General features: G+C 38.5%; 1 protein-coding gene across 5 annotated transcripts in view; it reads left to right on the top strand.

The window, feature by feature from the left end:
* Positions 1-22,599, top strand: part of LOC132815744 (kelch-like protein 5) — a 144,171-nt gene that overhangs the window by 33,766 nt on the left and 87,806 nt on the right. For all 5 annotated transcript variants that reach the window (XM_060824873.1, XM_060824881.1, XM_060824902.1 and 2 more), the window contains exon 2: positions 4,601-4,678. The gene's annotated coding sequence lies outside the window, so the exon portion shown is untranslated. The remainder of the gene's footprint in view (positions 1-4,600; positions 4,679-22,599) is intronic.

The following is a 22,599-nucleotide window of genomic DNA, read 5'->3' as shown; positions in this document are numbered from 1 at the left end:
TTTGTTTTAGACTTTGACTTTCTGTCCTCTGAAGTGGCCTTCTAAGGCACTTGGCGAATTAAACCTGCTATAGAAAAGTTGATCACCCAGTATTAATCTAGGCCCCAGAAATGTCAAAGGTACACCTGCCTTGTGAACCCTGCAAATTACACCCCTCTAGCCTCTGGTCCTTGTGCCGCACATCCACCAAACCATGCCTGTAAGCAATGGCCCAGACTCAACTATCATCATCTCTGAATGTGCCCAGTTCATAGCAGGACAGACTCAGTGCAGATGTTGGCCCAGTGATTTGTACTCAGGAGGGGGGACTTCTGGGAATCTTCAACATTGACTCCAGACCTCATAAAGTTTCAAGGCATTTGGTCAAATGTGGACAAGGAAACTACCTACCAATACTACTTATTGCCGACCCTCAGCTGATGAATCAATGTCCTTTCAAGTTTAATAGCATTTGGAAGAGGCACTGAAGATAGCAAGGGCCCAGTTTGGCTGTGAATACTCCCATCCAATACTGACCAAACCAGCTGAGATTTGAAAGACACAGCACCAAGATTAAGTCTGTGCTTGCTGAAAGAACTAGCAATGTGAAGAAACCTGCTTTACTTCATCCTCCCCAATCTGCTTGTTACTGATGTATTTGTACATGTCTTTGATAGCAAGGATCTCTAGTAAAGTCAATGGGAACAATTGGGAAGACCCCACCAGCCCTTATGGGTGGCACACAGGATGGCTGTGCTTATCAAAGGCCAATCATTCAAACCCCAGAACATGGGTTTCTTGGTGTATCCTGGTCAAACTATCTCTAGCTGCTTCATTAATGATCTCTCCCTCAGAAAGTCTAAAATGAGGATGTTTGGTGAAGACTGCAGTGTGTAGTATCTTCATATCTCTTGAGATACAGAAGTATTGTGCCCTAAGGACAGCATTCAGGTTTGGGCTGATAAGTAACAAGTAATGTTTGTGCCATCAAAGTGCCCAACATTAACTTTTTCCCCAGATATTCAGTGACATTATCATCACTGAATTCCCTACCAGCAATAACCTGGGGTTGCTATTGACCAGAAATTGAACTGGAGCAGTCTCATAAATACTGTAGATCCAAGAATAAGTCAGAAGCAGGGGCCTCTGACTCCTCAAAGCCTGTTCACCATTGGAAGGCACAAGACGAGTTTGATGGAGTACTCCCTACTTGCCTAGAGGAGTGCAGCTCCAACAAAGCTCACCAATTTTGACACCATCTAGGCCAAAGCAACCTGCTTGATCAGCATCTCTTCCATCACTTTAATCATTCATTCTTTCTAATACTGACATGCTGTGGCATCTACAAAACATTCCATAACAATTTGCCATAACCAACTAACAAGGTTGCTTTGACAGCAATTTCCAAATGCATCATCTAGAAGCATAACAGCAATAGATACACAATGACCTTCAAATTTCTGTCCAAACCACACACTGACCTGACTTGGAACTATATCCATGTTTACACATTTAACAATAAAGTACACACCTGGAAGTTCCTCCCCACGTGCCCAAGAAGGATTGCAGGATGATAACTCATCACAATCTACTCAAGATCAATTAGAAGTTTCAACAAAGTGACAATCCCATCCCATCCTATGAATGAACAGAAAGCAAAGACCTGGTGTTATGCTGAATCTGCTCTGTGCATCCTTGAGATGGTTATATAGTCATTATGCAGAAGCCAGTAATATTCTGGAGCATGGGTTCAAATCCCAGCTGGTGAAATTTTAAATTCAGTTAATAAACCTGTAATTGAAAACTAGTTTTTGTCATTCTGATCATGAAACGTCATCAATTGTCATTAAACCCATCCGGTTTTTGGGAAAGGAAATCTGCCTTCCATAATCTCCAGACCTTCAGCTATATGACCGACTTTTAATTGAGTCTCTCCATCTTATTTTCTGTGATATTTTTGTTTATTTAACATGATTTTTTAAAACTGGAAACAAAAGTACACAAGGCTGCAGATTTGATTTTAATAATAAACAAGATTATTACTCAAAAAATTTTTAAAAGTAACCTATCTACACGTAACTCCATTAGAAAGTTTTGAAAACACATGGCAAAACAAAATCCTATCTGCTCCCCACCATCATTATCTAGCAGTTACTCAAAAATCCAAGGAAGTTCCTTCCTTATCGAATCTTTTAGGTTTGACTTAACTGCTTCTTCTCGGTTTTGATTCTGAAAGCTGTAAGTCCTTGACCTTTCACGCAACTGAAAGATTAGACACTATCATTTAATCATCTACATTGAATAATAAACTAATAAATGCCCTTTATTTGAAAGTTTCACAAAACTACAGTCTTTGAGATGACTTATTTCAACTGCTTTGTACAAGAAAAGTCAATGCTTGTTTCTGACACTATTTAGACATCCTTTCAACTAGTCAAAGCTTTTGACTAAAATAAAAACAAATTCTACTCCACTGAGATGAGTAATGGCTTAATGTTTTCTCTGTCTGATTGTAACACCTCACAATTTAACAAGCTTCTAATAACACCTCAGGAGACACATCATGATTTAAAGTCATGGCTCTGGAAAGACTGACTTAGTTGATTTTTAAATCCTTTTACAAAAATAAACCAAGATTCATAAGCCACTAGTTTAGTATTTTTAAATAAAGAAATGTATATGAATCTCAAATCTTTCATCATACCTCCCCACAAGGAGAGAATGAAAATGTATCTTTGAGAGATCTTCATGCCCAACAAAAGTCCTTTTCAAAACTATTTCTTTGTCATAGTAACAATAATACCACAGTGACATATAAACGCATGGTTTTCATGGCAACCAAATTTACAAGTCTATTTGCATCATGATTTATTTTTTCATATCTCCCCTTGAAGGATTGACTATAATATTCCCTTTTCCAGGCACATAAATTATTTTTAAATTGTATGGTTGAATGTTTGAGCTCCTTATGTTCTAGTTTCAAAAGTTTCTGAAACATTAAAAAAAAATTGTAGTCCATATAAGAACACTGAAGAAACTGTTACCTAATGGAAATTTCAGAATGGTGTGGAACCATCGCAAGACATTGATGTCCTCCTTCACTGTTGCATATTTGTATTGACTTGCAGTCAGTTTCTTTAAAAAAAACTGATGAGCTGCTTGATCCCCATCTTATTTTGTAGTAAAATGGCACCCTGACTGATGATTCTGGTACCAACACCAATTTGAATCACTTCTCATAATTTAGAACTGCTAAAACCAGTGGGTTTGTTAATACAGCTTTAAAGTTGTCAAAGGCACTGTGGCATTCTTGTATCTATTGAAATTTCTTGCTTTCCTTATTAAGTTTGTTAGACTGAGCACAATCGTGCTGAAGTTTGGAATAACTTTCTAATAAAACCCATTCATGCCAACATATCTCTGTCTTGCGTTTTGTCCTCCTTATGGGAAAATCCAAAATAGGACTGACTTCACTTCTGTATGTGCTACTTCCCCCTGTGGCCCAAATAAATCAATTTTACTTCAGCAAATTTAATTTCTGGCCAGATTTATACACAAATTGGCCATTTTTGAATCAAGTACAAAAATGGCCAATTTGTGTATAAATCTGGCCAGAAATTAAAGGGCCCTGGTTAAAGTCAGGGCCCTTTCAAACTGCTAAAAGCTTTTGAAGTAAAGTATTAAAGAAAATCTGCTCATCCTAGACTCTGATAGGCTAGTCATGTGATTTTGTTTTCTTTTCAATTATTGAGACCCTCCAATAAAAACCATTTCATTAGCACTCCAGGAGAGACATACTTGTTAAAAATCATGTTTCCAGAAAACTGACAGTTAATCTTTAAACCTCTTCACAAAAATAGATTAACATGCTGTTAGTTCAAAATCAAACCTCCTATTTATACAAAAAGTATTTATAAATCAGATGCCTTTGACCTCAACTGGTAGAACATTTGGTGACTTGAGATAATTAGCAATGGATCCAATAGGAAGTGAAGAGAATGCAGTGAGTTGTTGTGACCTTGAATGCACTTCCTAAAAATGTGCTGGAAGCAGATTTGGTAGTAACTATAGAGTGGGAATTTATGTAGTTAGAACGGATAACCTAGCAAAGAGCAGGAGAAATGAATTAATTAGGTAGTTCTTTCTAAGGGAACTCACAAATGAGTTCTTTCTATTCTTTACAATTCTGCATTTCTATGATTTGAGATTTGCTCGTTTTCTTCTGTAGGGCTTTGGTTTTCTCATTAATTTTGTTAACCTCTGCATTATCCATACCATCCAGTAACCTTTAAATTATTCATGCAGAATCATACAGACTCTACCCTTAGAAATGTTGAGTTAGACATTGGAAAAATCAGAATATCATTCAAAAATTAAGATGAAATAGATGTTCAAAAGCTACCTGATTGTATGTAATGTTACTATATTGGCTAAAGACTGATTTGAGAAACATCTAGGCACACTTATGTTGTATTTGATGCCTTTTTAGTTGTTTTAATTCTTGTTACTTTTCAGGTATATAGCCATTGAAGAGTGTCCAAGTTATCACTTAGCGTTCTGAATCATACTGAAGTAGTTGTACTGTTTTGAGAGACTTCATATGAAATTTTCTGTTTTTCAGAATGACTGAAATGATTGCATTGATTTGGGATGCATTTTCTCACATTTAAGCTGTAGGAAATTTAAAACCTGAATGTCGGTAAGTGATCTTAACTTTTTTTAGTTGGATTTGCAATGGTGATATTGCTTATTTTGGAAGGGCAGTTGTTTATGATTACATATAGAAAATGTAGTTCTTCTGCAGAATTAGCTGAGGGGAGAAAAATTTGGTGAACAAAATCTGAATGCCTGATGAGTCAAACGCTGGAAAAATCAAACTTGCTCCAGGACACAGGAGAAACATTTAAAAAGGACGAAGAGCAGGAGCAGTTTTATTTACAGTGGTGTGTGTGTGTGTGTGTGTGTGTGTGTGTGTGTGTGTGTGTGTGTGTGTGTGTGTGTGTGGAGTGAACTACCAGGGGAAGTGGGTGATGCAAGTACAGTTACAATATTTAAAAGACATTTGGCTATGTTATGGACCAAACCAGACCCCCTCAAAATATTTTAAGAAGGTAGCCTACATTTTGACGTTTCTTATTTTAAAGGTAGGTGGGAAGTGTGTGTTTCTGATGGGATGTGACTGGTCAAACTCCTCAAAGTTAAGCAAAGCACTATTTAAACACTATAGTTAAAATACAAACAAAAGAAAGAGAAATTTAGAATAACTTAACTATCGGAAAACCTAACAATAATAGATAAAGTATCTGTTACTAATTAACTATTCCAATATAGTAACATCTCATAAATACACTCCTTGGCAAAAAGGCAAGTTCAGATCTCCAATCCAGGTGGAAAAAACACCGAGAGATTTCAGCGAAAGTAGCAGCTCTGAAGCTTCCAACTCATTCTGAGACCTCATACAGTTGCTGACTGCTGAAAACCCCAGAAATCCTTATCTACGAGAGCTGGTCACATCCATTCGGGCTGTTAAAAAGAAACAAAGCTTCAAGTTTATTTACTTGATTGGTTCTGGTAGACTGCTTGGTACCTCTGCCTTTCCAACCTCTCTTCAAAAACAAAAATACCAGGATAAAATAACCCTTTAAAGTGACAGCATCATTACAGATAAGTACATGAATAGGAAAGGTTTGGAGGGATATGGGCCAAAAGCAGGCAGGTTGGATAATTCGGGAACGTGGCTTACTTGGACTACAGAGTCTGTTTCCATTCTGTATGACTCTGACAGAATTTAAGGTACACCTTAAAAGACAACACAGAGTTGGACAGGTTTAGGGAAGGAATTCCATACATGGCTGCCAATGACAAAATGGCTAAAATTGGGGCTGCATAAAAGATCTGGCTTGGAGGAGTGCAGCCTACGAAAGAATTTGAAAAGAAGGATGAAAGTTTTAATATTGAGACATTGCTTAATCAGGCCAGTGTAAGTCAGCATGACAAGTGTGATATGTGAATGAAATTTGATGAGAGTTAAGATTTTTTTTATGATAGAGCAAAATGCTGTTTAGTGAAATAAAGTCCCAAGACTGTTGTCATCTGCTTCTACAATTGCTTTCCATTGACAAAAACATTTCCAGCCACAAAGTACAGAATTTACCACCTTCACTTGCCTCATGTCTCCATCTTCCCCGATATGAGCTTACCACAGATTTTAAATGGCAAGCTATGCATTGGCTAATCTTAAACTTATGGATAATGGAAGATGATAGCTGGCACAGAGAGCAACGGAATGGTTTTGTCCAAAGTGAACAAAGAGTCATGGATGAGAGTTTCAGTTGCAGAGGTGATGATAAAGGGTCCGAATTGGACCATGGATGTGGATTTGAAACCAGGTGATCTTAGTAATATGGATATATGGTTCATTTCAATTGCCAAGATTTTGAAAAATCAGGTTCAGCTGTAGCAAGCTGGCATAGGGAGGCATAAGACCCAAAATAGAGATGGTTAGCATTTGTTGTTTGTATTACAGGTGTCAGTTTTGACAAAAATATGTATCCAGTGCTTGTTCAGTCTTACCATGATTCATGGCTCTATTCCTGATGAAGGGCTTTTGCCCAAAACATCGATTTTCCTACTCCTCTGATGCTGCCTGACCTGCTGTGATTTTCCAGCACTACTGTGATCTAAACTCATGCCAGAGGTTACCTTGGGTAAAGGTCAATAAAGCAGTATCCTTTACCTGTATCTTAAGCAGGCAGTAAACATCTTCATTTGTCCATGTAAATGCCTGTTTCTGATTCCTCCTCCAATTCTGATTTACATTCAAGCAGTCAATACTCAGTCTCTGAGAAAACCAATTAACATGTACAATATCCTGTAATTTACAATAAATTGAAAGCATTTACCCAATTCGCCATCACACTCAGTCGTGAACTCTTCAAGTACATTCCTCATTCTGCCCTCAAAGCTCCTCCTAGATTTCTGCCCCCATGGGGGCATGAGTCATTAGAACCCCCCCTTACACCCCACCACGACTTTGCAATCTTCTTATTTGATAGTGGGTAAGACTAGGTTATGTTGACATAATGATTACGTTATTTGATTAATAATTCTGAGCTGTGGACAAATGACCTGATGACATGGGTTCAAATTCCACCATAGCTGATGGGAAGTTCACATTCTATTGATAATTATATCTAGTAAAAAACCATCATTGTGGTAGTGGTACTGTTGGAACTGCCACTGTTTGTTGCAAATTCATTTCATTTACTCATGTCCTTTAGGAAAGAAGATCTGCCATCTTTATCCAATCTGGCCTCTGGTTTGTTGCCTGTGCCACGTGCTAGTGAGGCAAGGAATAGGGAGAGAGGGGAGTTGAACACGTGGCTACAGGGATGGTGCAGGAGGGAGGGTTTTGGATTCTTGGATAGTTGGGGCTCTTCCTGGGGTAGGTGGGACCTCTATAAGCAAGATGGTCTTCATCTGAACCAGAGGGGTACCAATATCCTGGGGGGGAAATTCGCTGAGGCTATTGGGGTGGGTTTAAACTAATCCAGCAGGGGGATGGGAACCAAAATTGTAGTTTGAGTATAGAAAAAGTTGAGAGTAGGGAGGCCCGAAATCATGTTTCAGGGATGCAAGATGGCACCAGCAAGCAAGAAGTTGGTTTGAAGTGTGTCTACTTCAACGCCAGGTGCATCCAGAATAAGTTGGTGAACTTGCAGCATGGGTTGGTACCTAGGACTTCGATGTTGTGGCCATTTCGGAGACATGGATAGAGCAGGGACAGGAATGGTTGTTGCAGGTTCCAGGATTTAGATGTTTCAGTGACAACAGAGAAGATGGTAAAAGAGGGGGAGGTATGGCATTGTTGGTCAAGAACCGTATTACAGTTGCGGAAAGGATGTTTGGGGACTCGTCGACTAAGGTAATATGGGCTGAGGTTAGAAACAGGAAAGGAGAGGTTACCCTGTTGGAAGTTTTCTATAGGCCTCTGAATAGTTTCAGAGGTGTAGAGGAAAGGATAGCAAACATGATTCTCAATAGGAGTGAGAGACAGGGTAGTTGTCATGGGGGACTTCAACTTTCCAAATATTGCTTGGGAACACTATAGTACGAGTACTATGGATGGAACAGTTTTTGTCCAGTGTGTGCAGGAGGGCTTTCTGACACAATATGTAGACAGGTACTGGGTAATGAGCCCGGCCAGGTATTAGACTTGGGAGTAGGTGAGCACTTTGGTGATAGCAATCACAATTCTGTTATGTTTACTTTAGTGATAGAAAGGGATAGGTGTATACCACTGGGCAAGAGTTACAGCTGGGAGAAAGGCAATTACGATGCGATTAGGCAAGATTTAGGAAGCATAGGATGGGAAAGGAAACTGCAGGGGATGGGCACATTAGAAATGTGGAGCTTATTCAAGGAAAAGCTCCTGTGTGTCCTAGATAAGTATGTACCTGTCAGGCAGGGAGGAAGCTGTAGAGCACGGGAGCTGTGGTTTACGAAGGAAGTGGAATCTTTGGTCCAAAGGAAGAAGGCGGCTTATATTAGGATGAGATGTGAAGGTTCAGTTAGAGCGCTTGAGGGTTACAAGGTAGCCAGGAAAGACCTAAAGAGCGAGCTCAGAAGAGCCGGGAGGAGACATGAGAAGTTGTTGGCGGATAGGATCAGGGTAAACCCTAAGGCTTTCTATAGGTATTTAAGTAATAAAAGAATGATGAGAGTAAGATTAGGGCCAATCAGGGATAGTAGTGGGAAGTTGTGTGTGGAGTCAGAGGAGATAGGGGAAGTACTAAATGAATATTTTTCGACAGTATTCACTCTAGAAAATGACAATGTTGTTGAGGAGAATACTGAGATATAGGCTACTAGACTAGGTGGGATTGAGGTTCACAAGGAAGAGTTGTTAGAAATCCTGCAGTGTGTGAAAATAGATACGTCCCCTGTGCTGGATGGGATTGTCCTTTTTCCTCTGGGAAACCAGGGAAGAGATTGCCGAGCCTTTGGCATTGATCTTTAAGTCATCATTGTCTACAGGAATAGTGGCGGAAGACTGGAGGATAGCAAATGTGGTTCCCCTGTTCAAGAAGGGAGTAGAGACAACCCTGGTAATTATAGACCAGTGAGCCTTACTTCAGTTGTTGGTAATGTGTTGGAAAAGGTTATAAGAGATTAGATTTATAATCATCTAGAAAAGAATAATTTGATTATGGATAGTCAGCACGGTTTTGTGAAGGGTAGGTCGTGCCTCACAAACCTTATTGAATTCTTTGAGAAGGTGACCAGACAGGTAGATGAGAGTAAACCGGTTGATGTGGTGTATATGGATTTCAGCAAGACATTCGATAAGGTTCCCCGCAGTAGGCTATTGTACAAAATGCGGAGGAATGGGATTATGGGAGATATAGCAGTTTGGATCAGTAATTGTCTTCTTTCAGCAAGCCAGGGTGGTGGTTGATGGGAAATGTTCATCCTGGAGTCCAGTTACCAGTGGTGTACTGCAAGGGTCAGTGGTGGGTCCACTGCTGTTTGTCATTTTTATAAACTACCTGGGTGAGGGCATAGAAGGGTGGGTTAGTAAATTTGCAGGCGATACTAAGGTCAGTGGAGTTGTGGATAGTGACGAAGGATGTTGTAGGTTACAGAGAGACATAGGTAAGCTGCAGAGCTGGGCTGAGAGTGGCAAATGGAGTTTAATGCGGACAAGTGTGAGGTGATTCACTTTGGTTGGAGTAACCGGAATGCAAAGTACTGAGCCAATGGTAAGATTCTTGGTAGTGTAGATGAGCAGAGAGATCTTGGTGTCCAGGTGCACAGATCCTTGAAAGTTGCTATCCAGGTTGACAGGGATGTTAAGAAGGCATACAGTGTTTTTAGCTTTCATTAATAGAGGGATCGAGTTCCGGAACCATGAGGTTATGCTGCAGCTGTACAAAACTCTGGTATGGCCGCACTTGGAGTATTGTGTACAGTTCTGGTCACCGCATTATAAGAAGGATGTGGAAGCTTTGGAAAGGGTGCAGAGGAGATTTACTAGGATGTTGCCTGGTATGGAGGGAAGGTCTTACAAGGAAAAGCTGAGGGACTTGAGGCTGCTTTTGTTAGAGAGAAGAAGGTTGAGAGGTGACTTAATAGAGACATACAAGATAATCAGAGGGTTAGATAGGGTGGACAGGGAGAGCCTTTTTCCAAGTATGGTGACGGCGAGCACACTTATATAACATGAAACATACTGAAAACGCTGAACAATTTCTGCATCAAAACAAAAGCCAACAATAAACAATAACATGCAAAATGATAATCCCTTTAAATTGAACTGATGAGGCATTTCAGTGATTCTGAAAAACAGAAAAATTCATAGGAAGTCTCTCAAAATAGTACAACTACTTCAGTATGATTCAGAATGCTAAGTGATAACTTGGACACTCTTCAATGACTAAATACCTGAAAAGTAACAAGAATTAAAACAACTAAAAAGGCATCAAATGCAACAGAAATATGCCTAGATGTTTCTCAAACCAGTCTTTAGCCAATATAGAAACATTACATATGATCAGGTAGCTTTTGAACATCTGTTTCAACTTAATTTCTCAATGATACTCTAATTGAGATATCACCGATTGCCTGTGCATCACTTTCTAAACGCTGCATGTCAACTCTCTCTTGCTGGAACCAAAAGGAATTCTGCTCTCTGAATATCCAGTTACTATATAACCATAAGCAGAAAATTGTTGCAGCTTACCTAATGGACACCCAATACATTACCTTCCAAGGTCAATCCCTCCAACACTGACATACAGTGGCAGCAGTACTTAGTATCTACAAGCCCCCTCAGATACCAATTTTTAAACATGCAACCCATACCATCTAGAAAGTTATGGGCAACAGATACATGGGAACATAACCACCTTACAGTTCCCAACCAAGCAACACACCATCTTGATTTGGATCCATCTCACTGTTCCATCACTGCTGTGGATCAAAATCCTTGACCATCCTTCCTTTTAACACTGTGAATGCACAAGAGGTACCATGTCCTCAAATGCTGAACTCATTAGTGATACCTGCATTCCTTAAAAGGGCAAGAATATTTTGTTGTGTTTTCATTTCACCATTGATCCTAGTATGTGCTGATCTCGGTGCTTGATAGCAAAAACGTGCGGTCTCTCACTTTGGATGCTGAACTTGTAATATGTTTTCCTGGCTTCAGGCCACTTATGCCAGAGTCTCACCACAGATCCCAAATTGAAATTACATGCAGTATCAGTGTCTGATCTTGTAACTGTGTGTGAAGTTGATGCTGCATTTTCTTCAATACTGTTTCACTAGTACCTGATCAAGATATACATGTTTAGGATCTGAAAGGAGGAAAGCATGAGTAAGTCTTTGGTACAAGGTGGAAGGGAAAATTAAGAGATCATACTTGTACTATCTTTAGCCTATACATTAGATATCAATGTGTGATGAGGGTGAGGTGTGAGAGAGAGAATTAAGTATATGTGGATACTTGCATTTTCAATGCTTTGCCCCCACCACTGACCACAGCTTCAGTCATAAATGTACCAAGAATGACCAGTACAGTCTGTATTGTGAGATTTGGAGTGTTTAGCTGTGTCTGACTCTCCAGTTAAGTGTTACTGCCTCCTGGTGCCCTACAAGAGAGATTTAAGTGTATATTTGAATGATGTGTCATTTCTTTGGCTAATTTGACAGCTATGGTTGAACAGTTGACAATGCATAGACATTGTGAGATGTAGATGATGAGACTTACAGCAGTGCTAAACTTTGGTTGATTGGAGCATTCAAGGAAAAGATCTGAGTGATAGAGATTGTTGGTACATGAGTGTTGGGTATGTAGTAATTTTAGTATTTATCGGAGACTAGTGGTGTAGCTCATAGGACATTACATTTGAAGATGTATTCACTGACCTTGAGATAATTGAATATTTTATGGCATTTCACATTGGTTCTTGGTCTTGATTGCTGGTATTGATTGCCATGTCTCTCATCACCTTTTGAATATGTATGGAAGGCAAGCTTTAAGATTTGTAGCTCAGGTTGAGGTTCTGGATGTAGGCATGCTCGCTGAGCTGCAAGATTCATTTTCAGACGTTTCGTCACCATACAAGCTAACGTCTTCAGTGAGCTTCCAAATGGAGCACTGGTGGTGTAGCCAACTTTCTATTTATGTTGGGGTTTCCTTGGGTTGACGACGTCATTTCCCGCGGCGATGCCATTTCCTGTTCTTTTGTAACCACCCCCTGAGAAAAAAAACAGGAAATGACCACCATAGGAAATGATATCATCAAACCAAGGAAACCCAAACATATAAATAGAAAGTGGGCTACACCAGCAGTGTTTCATTTGGAGGCTCACTGAAGATGTTACCTATTATGGTGATGAAACATCAGAGAAAGAACCTTCCAATTCAGCGAGCAATCCTATATCCATGTATTTAAGGCATCCTGTCCCACCCCTGCTTCCACCAGTTTCACAAGACCTCCAGTACACTCTCCCAAAATCTTGAAACCCACTAGCTCTCAGGTTATGTCATTCTTCAATGTTTCCCAAATCTGAATAATTTCCTCCATGATTACCCACACTGCCGCAACTTTAATGCACTTCCCCTTTTAGAGGGACAGGCTGACCTTGAATGGTGCTAGGAATTTATAGTATTAACTCTGTGCTGAGGCATGTAAACAGTGCAATCAACAGAGCCTTTTGGGTTGGCTTGATTCTCAGGTTGTTGAAATGAACATGTAACACAAGTCAGCATGCTGCCAGTATTGATATCATCAGGCCTGCATTAATTGTGCATTGAAATCTCCATGTACTTTTCCAGAAGCCATCGAATTTGGATTTCAGAATTATTTTACTACATGTGGTAATTGAAGTATATACTATTCAATTTATCAAATTGAACAGTTATTTGTTAGGGAGGAGAGTAAATTAAAATTAGAAGGGCTCAGTAAAGGTATTAAATTGATAACTTCAGCTTAAAAGAAACAATATTGCAGAGGTGTGATGGACTGAATAGCCTCCAGCTATGTTGTAATTTCTGATTATTGTGCTAGCTGTTTTAATAGTTATTCAACACCCTAGAGGGGATAAATGCTTAACCTTTTCAGCCAGGATTAGGAAGGAGCAGAAGCATTGATATCAGTGGCTGTCAAAATATATCAAATAAATCAGTAGTACATGTAATGGTTTTGGAAGTGGGTTGAAACTGATCAAAAGTACCATCAAATTAATAGCTTTCAATAGACCTCATAGTAAGCTCTCAAACTCCCCACTCCAACTATATTCCCCCAGACCTTGACCTGAAACACCCGCAGGACCTGAACAATTCACTACTCCCCGCCCCCCCAACCTTCCCTATCCCACCACTGCACTTGACCACATTCAGTAGAAAATATGGCAACTGACTGCTGTGAAAAGAGGGCATGGTTTGCCTTTCTCCAACTATTCTGTACTACAAGAGAACTGTCGGAATGGAAATGTGTTGCCACATCTCTGAAGGAGCTATGACCAGAATATCCTCTTGTGAATGTAGAGCTCCCTTCTTTCATGAAAGTGAGGGCCAGGGTGACAATGTGCCACTCCTCAGAAAATCCAGCCCATGATGTTGTGATTGTTTTTTAATCTAAACTTAATAAGGTCATGCCTTAGCTTACGACACTACAGGGAAAATAACCCAGCCTATTCAACATTTCCCTATAGCTCAAACCCTCCAACCCTGGCGACATTTCTTGTAAATCTTTTCTGAGCCCTTTCAAGTTTAACAACACTTTCCGACAGCAAGGAGACCAGAATTGAATACAGTAATCCAAAATTAGCCTTATTGATATCCTGTATAGCTGCAACATGACCCCCCAACTCCTACACTCAATGCTGCAACCAAACAAGGCAAGCGTACCAAACGCCTCCTTCGCTACCCTGTCTACCTTTGACTCCACTTTCAAGGAACCGTGAACCTGCACTTCAAGGTCTCTTTGTTCGGCAATACTCCCCAGGATCTTACCACCAAGAGTATAAGTCCCACCCTGATTTGCCCTAGCAAAATGTAGCACCTCACATTTATCTAGATTAAACTCCAACTGTCCCTCCTTGACCCACCGACCTATTTGATCAAGGTTGTGGAGGACAGCCAAGGTCTTTTTCCCCGGGATAGGGGAATCCAAAAGCAGGGTGCAGTTTTAAGGTGAGAGCGGAAACATTGAGAAAGGACATGAGGCAATCTTTTTACGCAGAGGGTGGTGCGTGTATGGAATGAGCTGCCAGAGGAACTAGGTGGAGGTTGGTACAATTACAACATTTAAAATGCATCTGGATGGATATGAGTAGGAAGGATTTAGAGGGACATGGGCCAAATTAATTTAGGATATCTGTTCGAGTTGGAACAAGGGTCTGTTTCTGTGCTGTACATCTCTATGACTCTGTGTAGGGCTTCCAAAAACTGAAGCACTTTCCACACGCAATTCTAACATTTTATGTTTCACCCTGTACAGCTTGTTTACCTTATAACATTTTCATTTCTACAATTTTAAACAAATTTTTATTATACTTCAAAATGCAATGGTTTTCACAAAAAAAAAATTTGAATACTTAATTTTGAAAGATGCACAAAAACCTGACATTAGTTTTATTGTGTATGTTGCAGTAAAGTAAGATGGCAAGGAGCATAATCAAAGTGTTAATATAACCGAGGAGGGAGTCTGATTGGAAATGATTGTGATAGGTTGCTACACACAAGTTGCTCTTGCATTCATTTGTGGTTCAGAGGAAGGGGAGTGGTGGTGTCCAGCTTTCAAAAAGGGTTTAATGAATGCTGTCACTGTTCTTGAAAGCAGCTGGTCGGGTTATAGAGATGAAGGCGACTTGAAGTGCAATTGATTGTCGTAGTACAGGTTGATTAAGAGTTACATTTGATTGAAGACAGAGGTTTGTCCCTGCCTCCTCTTCACATTATCCTCATCATCGTTGTCATTAGTTGATATTCTGGTGGAGCTTTAAGAAGACTTTATTTCCATGTGCAAGCAATCTTGTTTCAGTCAGCCAGAAGCAGGAATCTGGAAAGCTTATCTGTTTAGAGAGAGCTGTGGTATATACTGCTGCTGTCTTACGGTACAGCAGAGCTGCTCTGTTGCCTTGACAATTGTGTAGGTGAACAGAGAATGTCTGTTTCTCGTAAAGAATTTGATGTGAAGCAAATTTTACGCATTCGTTGGCGGTGGTTTGGTCACCCTGCATCCCAACCTACTACATCCAGTGACAGTCGTCGGGGAGATTTTTGGAACAAAGAGCAAGGCACATCAAATATTGGAAGGAAATTCTTAGACCCTGGGCACTTGCCTTTACCATTGGCTTCCATTAACCACCAGAGACCTAGCCAACAGGAAATTCAAAATTCACCACCTTGGCATACTGCCAGTGCTCCAGATCTTCCTGTCTTTGAGTTTACTACTGACAGTTGTGAGGGCATACATTGGCACAAGAAGCATGAAGCTGAGGATGAAGGGAGTGAAGAAGAGAATGAAACAGACAGCAGTTCCTGCAGGTTAGGAATCAAAATTTAAACGAAGCAAGAGCCAGTAATGCTAAAAATGCATTTTATCGTTTTCATCCCATTGTTCTGGAAACCTATAAAATGTCCTTTTTTAATACTCATGTTGTGTTTGCCATGTACCCGTATAAAAGCTGAGCTTATACTAAAGATTTTCATCTGCCTTTATTTTTATGGTATTTTATTACATACATAACCTATGAATGTACTGTGTTAAATATAATCTTTTATAGCTTGCAAATAAAAATTCAGTTAAATATTTGAACAGTTGTCTGGTACATGAATAATAATTGGCTGTAAATTATATGTATGACAGTAAATAGTTTCTTTTTAAACTGTGACTACAGTGCAGCAAAAAAAACTGATCTTTTTACTATAGCATATTCACACCCCATTCTGTGTGTCAGGTGTCAACTATTGTACAGGGAACAATGCATGACTACAATATAGTGCAGAGTTGGGAAATGTCATACAATTTTTATCTAAATGAAATAAACATTTTTCAAGAAATAGATGTAAATGAACACAAGTTCAATTTTATTTACCTTCTTAATACTATATATTTCCCCTGTCTTACAGCAAGAATCTTTTTTAAAATTCTTCGGCTCTAATTTTATAAAGAAAAATAACACAACAGCTTTCCCAAAGTTACCTTGAAATGATGTATAATAGCCATGTGTGTTGTGCTGCTTCAATTTTTTTTTCCAAGTGATGTGGGCATTTATTTCCAATCCCTGATTGTCATGACTGAGTGACTTGTTGGGCCATTTTAGAGGGCAGTTCAGGATCAACCACATTGCTGTGGGTTTGGAGTCACATGTAGGCTAGACTGGATATGGACAGCTGATTTCCTCCCGTAAAAACGCATTTAATGAATCAAATGGATTTTTATCAGACTTGCTCATATCATGGTCTCCATTTCTGAGACTAGCTTTCAATTCTAAATTTAATAATTGAATTCAAATTACAATGGCTATTGTGCTGGGATTTGAATCTCGGTCCCCAGAGCAATGGCTTGAGCCTCTAGATTACTAATCCAGTGACATTACCACTGCAGCACCATTTTCCCTAAATTTTGAGATTGTGTAGGGAATGATACTTTTTAATATATTTATCTTTTAAAAACTTGTTCTTAATCTGTTGTTTGAGTCTTGTTGATATACTGTGCATAATGTTAATAATATTACACATAGTGTATATATTTGAATAAAAATGTGTTGTGTACTTTTAAAAGAATATCTGATTTGTTGAATTAATATGCATAAATTATGCAGGAGGCTTGATACACTAACTTGATAACCACTGTAGTGTGATATTTCAGCTCTTCAATCAGTTTCTATTAGTCATTCATTATACTGTGCAGTAGATTTTTGAGACAATTAAAACATCTTTAAAGGAACACCTTATTTTGGAGAGAAAAGGTACCAAACATCATCATTTTCATCATTGCTTTGTCTATGCATTGCCTTATAAAGAACAGATTGCTGTTTTTGAAATACATATTTTCCAAAACGATTGATCTAAATATTGCATTGATCAGCTGTATGAACAACTTTATCAATGCTGTTACTTTTAGAATTGTTAACATGGGCAAGGCTTCAGATGTAAAACAAAGGTTTTTCTCTTCAGTAATTACTGCAATGCCTTTTGAATAAATTATGTATTTTTCATATTATTTCATAATGGTCTGTGGTTGGAATAGTATATTTAGTAAAATGTTAAAAATCAGATATGCTGGTCCAGATATTGCCATCAATAGTATAGCACTACACAAAACATATTTCCTTTTTTTGAATTTCAATGTAGCCTTTGTTTCTGCAAATATTTATGATTTTCACATCCAAAGATGCACATGAAATCAAACAGCTCATAATAGCACAAAATTTAAAGATAACTATATACAAATATGTTTATAGAAGAAATATTTACAATAGTTAAATAATTGGCACTGTAAAATCAATTGTAGTTTTAAGTGATAAGTAGTTATTGGCACAAAACCAGTTTTCTTTAGTTGTGTTTCAGACACCGATTTTTACTGATTTTCTGATCCATTAGAGCATATGACAAATCAATTTATTAAAGTTGATGAATTCATAATTAAGGTCTGCATTCTATTTTCCAAATCTAATTTTCCATGATGTAATTCCTGATTTTAAGCCTTTTGATTAAAAATGTAAATATTATTTTTAGTTTGTAGCCTACTTGATTTTTGCAAGTCTAGTTATGCTCCAAAACCCTCTTGAACAAAAATATTATTTTGTCAGTGATGGTTTTTATGTTGTGTTTATTAGTGCAGTGTTGTGGGCAGTCAGCGAAATGTGTCAAGACTGCAGGGAAATGTGCAATTATAGTAATTCCATACCGGTGCAAATTGACACTCTAAAATACATGTGGACAGCAGGTGAATATGTCCCAAGAAGTCCCTAAATCATCTGGGAAAATTTGCTCTCGGGAGCTTCCAGTCAAAGAGAAGTCACCCCCAAAATTAGAATGTAATGAGATGGTGAGGAGCTGCTCATTTAGCCAGAGGCTAGTTTTCTCCTATACGTATTACTAAAATATTAATTTATGTATGCTGTTTTGTGCATTTTAAATACTGTGGTATCTAGGAATTGAATGCTTTCCTTGTGTGTTGTAACTTTAGGTTTAATGGAGAGTTGATGGATAATTGGGGATTTTGATGAATTATTCTCATTCTTATTTGAGAGTCCAAGTATCCCACATACCAATACAAATACAGGAGGTATTGTCACTGCATGACTGCATCACATAGTAAATGAGTTAGTTAAAAAGAAAAGGTAGCTTCAAAAACCAAAATGTGGCCCTTGAGAAAGTCTGAAGAGCCCTTGAGAGGGGAAAAAATTAATCTTGACCTCCAAAGCGAATTTAAGATTGTTTTTGTGAGGCACTTTTTTTTCTTAGAAAAAACATAATTCATAGAAATTCATAGAATCCCTACAGAGTGGAAACAGACCACTTGGCCCAACAAGTCCACCAACCCTCCGCAGAATAACCCACCCAGACCCATTCCCCTACTCTATTATTCTACATTTACTCCTGACTAATGCACCTAAACTACACATTCCTGAATACTATGGGCAATTTAGGGGCAATTCATCTAACCTGCACATCTTTGGAGGAAACCAGAGCGCCCGGAGGAAAACCAGACATGGGGAGAATGTGCAAATTCCACATAGACAGTCGCCTGAAGTTGGAATCGAGTCTGGGTCCTTGGCGGTGTGAGACAGCCGTGTGAACCACTATGCCACCCCCAATAACCTACCAAAATGCTTAGCTAGTGGTCATGTTCAATTGCCTTTTAAGAAAAAAAGCTTTACCAAGCCCCTTAAAATGTAACACAGACAAAATTGGTCAATTTTCTTCAAGCACATGATCTTAGTCATTCATGGGGGAAAGAGCAAATCTAGATTTTGAGTGCTTCAACTATCTTTATGATTCTGTTGCTAACCTTGTCCTAAATGGAACATGGATTTTTGTCATGACTGTTGGTCACTGTGGGACATTTTGAGGATACTATATAAGTAAGTGCATTGTTTCAAGTTATAGTAAAGGTTCAGGGCTAGTGAGTATTGACTGAAAATGTATTACTTTAACTTAATATTTTTCATCTTGTCAATTTTATTGTTGTTTTAATCAACACTACTTTTTTTAAACAAAAATAACTAATTAAAAATAAGGGTATTATGTATGAGTTGAGGAATTATCTTCAATGAAAGTTGCCTCAGTCCTCACAATAATTTAGAAGCAGCAGTCAATTTTAAATCATCTTCAGCCTTAAAATTTTACTTTTTGAAGTGAAATTTTTCAGACAGATTTTGCCATCGGAGCAAGATCAGAATGGGACTTTCAGTTGCCACCCAACCTAACAACATATTGATTATATAAGGTGGGCTACCGCTGCAACCTCCACTACCAAAACAGAATCAGAAGCTCCTGAAAGCCGATGAGGCACCTGCCACTGCACCAGAAGGGAAGTCGGACATGATTAAAGGAATATAAATGCTAATAAACGCTTGGCCAGGAAGATGTTAGTAAGGTTTTGGAAAAGCGGGGAGACAAATCTACTAAGCCTTGTCTCTCCAGAAGGCTTTTTGGCATTGTACTAGAATATGCTGCCAATTCCCACCATGCAGCCTTTCCCAATAACTTATGATTTTGTGCCTTAAAGCTCTGCAAGCAGCTGTACCTTAGGGATCCAGTTAGATAAATGGTATTCAGGCAAAGAACATCTATCCTGTACTAGTTAGATATTAAAAGATTTCCCAGATCAAAAATATATATTTTTAGTGCTAACGTGTGTCACTTTTGTATGCAGTTTGACCAGTAGCAATGTTTCTTATGAACAGGATCTTCTTTTCTGTGTTTGTACAAAATGGTTTTTGTTTAGGTAAGTGTTTATTTAAAGTATGCAAAATGCTTTGGATAACGCAAGTATTGGAAAGATTGCACAACATGTGTCAATCAACTTTTAAGTAAAAGCGTGGTTGAATAAGTAACAGATATTTTGAACTTTGCTTTGTTTCCTACAAGGTAACTAACCTTGTCCACACTTTATTGCCATTATTTCCAAATAATTGTCTCCTGTTGATCAATGAATTCATTAACTTTTTTTGTAGGTTTTCATTGACCTATTCCATATCTATATATTTGTGCACTTCAGAATTATTTTATTTTGTCAGGTTGTTGAAATGCCAGTGTTTCACTGGGCTATACATAGTGTTCCATGATTCGCAACCCTGTCAGTCATTTTTTTCAATTTAGTGCAGAATATAGCATATATATTTGCCTGTAGAGATGGAGGGAAACTTTGTCATTTTTAGTTCATTCTTATGCACATCTTAGCAACTAACTTCAGTATTAGTTGGAGAGGTTAACTGATAGAAACTACCAAAAAGAAACAAAATAAAGAGCGAGAGGTTTAAAATTAAATTAATACATTGTGATGTTTGGACAAATCTTGGCCACAAAATTTGAAAGCACTATAAACAGGAGGCCGAGAGCAGTCATAACAGGTAGACAATTAAGGATGGTCTAGCCAGAGATGCCCAAATCCCATGAGTGAATTTTTAAAAATGTCATGAGTGAAATGCGACAAAGATCAATGTTGGGATCTCTAATTTTTGCTATTTGTTTAAACTATTTGGATGAAGCAACCAAAGATATGGTTGCGAAATTTGCTGTTGATGCTGAGATAGTCAGGAAAAATAACTTTATAAAGAGGATGTAAGCAAACAACAAAAAATGTAGATAGCTTAAATGCATGACAAGGATCTGGCAAATATAAGTATATATGGAGTATAATGTGGGAAAATGTTAAGTTGTTCATTTTGGAATGAAGAATAAATAAAGCATATTATCTAAATGATGAGAAATTGCTCTGACGTAGAGGAATTTGGGATTCTTGTGCATGAATTACAAAAGGTTAGTTTGCAGATTAAAGCATGTAATTAGGAAAGTTAATAGAATACTGTTGCTTATTGTGAGGGGCGTTGAACTGAGGTTGTACTTCAGTTATATAGTACATTGGTGACTCCAGTTCTGGAATGCTGTCTACAGTATCAGTCACCTTATTTTTAATTTGAGTTATTATTGTCACATAAACTTTTCACTGCACCTAAGTTTTGTTTTGCGTGCAGTACAGGCAGATCATACCATATAAAGTGCATTAATGCAGAATACAATGTTATGGCTGCAAAGAAGGTGAACAAAGACAAGGATGTAAGTGTGTTGGAAGCAGAAAAGATGTACCAGACCAATATTTGGAACACATGGATTATTTATTGGGGAAAGTTTGGACAGACTAGATATTTATCTACTGGAGTTCAGTAAAGTAAGATGTGACTTGATTGAAATACGTAAGATCTTAGGAGTTCTTGACCAGTTGGAATGGGAAAGGATTTTTCTTCTCTTGTGGGAGACCCTAGAACTAGGGATCATTGTTACAGAGATGTGGGGAAAGTTTTCTGAGTATCATGAGTCTTTGGAACTTTCTTCAAAAGGTGTTGGAAGCAGTGCCTTTGAGCATTTTTGAAGGAGAGGTAGATAGAATCTTGATAGGCAAGGGATTGAAATGTTATCGGGGTGTGCGGGAATGAATGTATTAGCTTTATTGTCACATACTCAAATGGGTATGTGAAAATGGGAGAAATCAGATCAGCCATGACGTTTATTGAATGACTAAGGAGGCGAGATCTGCTGAGCAACTTGCTTCTAATTTCTATGTTTGTGTATTCATCACTTGTGATGTAACTATTTCCTATTAGAAAACTGGCCTGTGTCTCCAAATGGGCACAACTTTTGGGGTTTGTCATGAGCTTTAGAGGCAGTGAATAGTTGTCTGTACTGATGGCTGAAATGATCTTGTCAACTGGCAATTCCTCCTCCTGGCTCTGGATGGCGATCCAGCATGTGAAAATAAAATTCTGGGTCAGTGACACAGTTTAGTGAAAACAGACAGGGTCCAATTTCTAGTTGGGCACCAAAGAAGCATCTCAAATCGCACCTGTATCTGCCAGTGTCATGCAAATGTGGTATTCTTCAGTTGACTGCACCAACCTTGTTAGGGTGTTGGCATTATTTGGGACTGTGTATGGAAAGTTGTGATCCTAACATGACCTCTGTGGAAGTGTTGAAGCATTTAAGGATGTAGACAAGTAGGTTGTCTTGTTGCTTTAAATACTTAATATCTAACTGGGAGATAGAACCACTTAATTATAAAATCCAAAATACTTTAAAAATTTTTAAGTACTTGAGTGACTTTTTATATCCAACATTGTATATTTAAAGATAACCATTGCCTCCCAGCCACACTGACTTGTCCCCCACTGGCTAAGGACAGGAAGGCTGTGGTTTTCAATGAGGCCCTTTTAAAAGGGCAGTTATTCCAACTTGACTGCAATTTTTCGGCTAAAGGACAGCAGTCAGCCGAACAGCTTTGAGAGCATGGGCAGTTGTCAGGAGGAAGAGGGGTACCTCCTCTAGTCAAATCTCATGTGTACGTCATTGAACTTGCCTTTCACCTGTGCTGCCTATTCAAT

The sequence above is a fragment of the Hemiscyllium ocellatum genome, chromosome 1, assembly GCF_020745735.1.
Source record: "Hemiscyllium ocellatum isolate sHemOce1 chromosome 1, sHemOce1.pat.X.cur, whole genome shotgun sequence".
NCBI classification, from domain to species: Eukaryota; Metazoa; Chordata; class Chondrichthyes; order Orectolobiformes; family Hemiscylliidae; genus Hemiscyllium; species Hemiscyllium ocellatum.
Note: the sequence above shows the minus strand (reverse complement) of the source record. Positions and strands in the feature narration are given on the sequence as shown.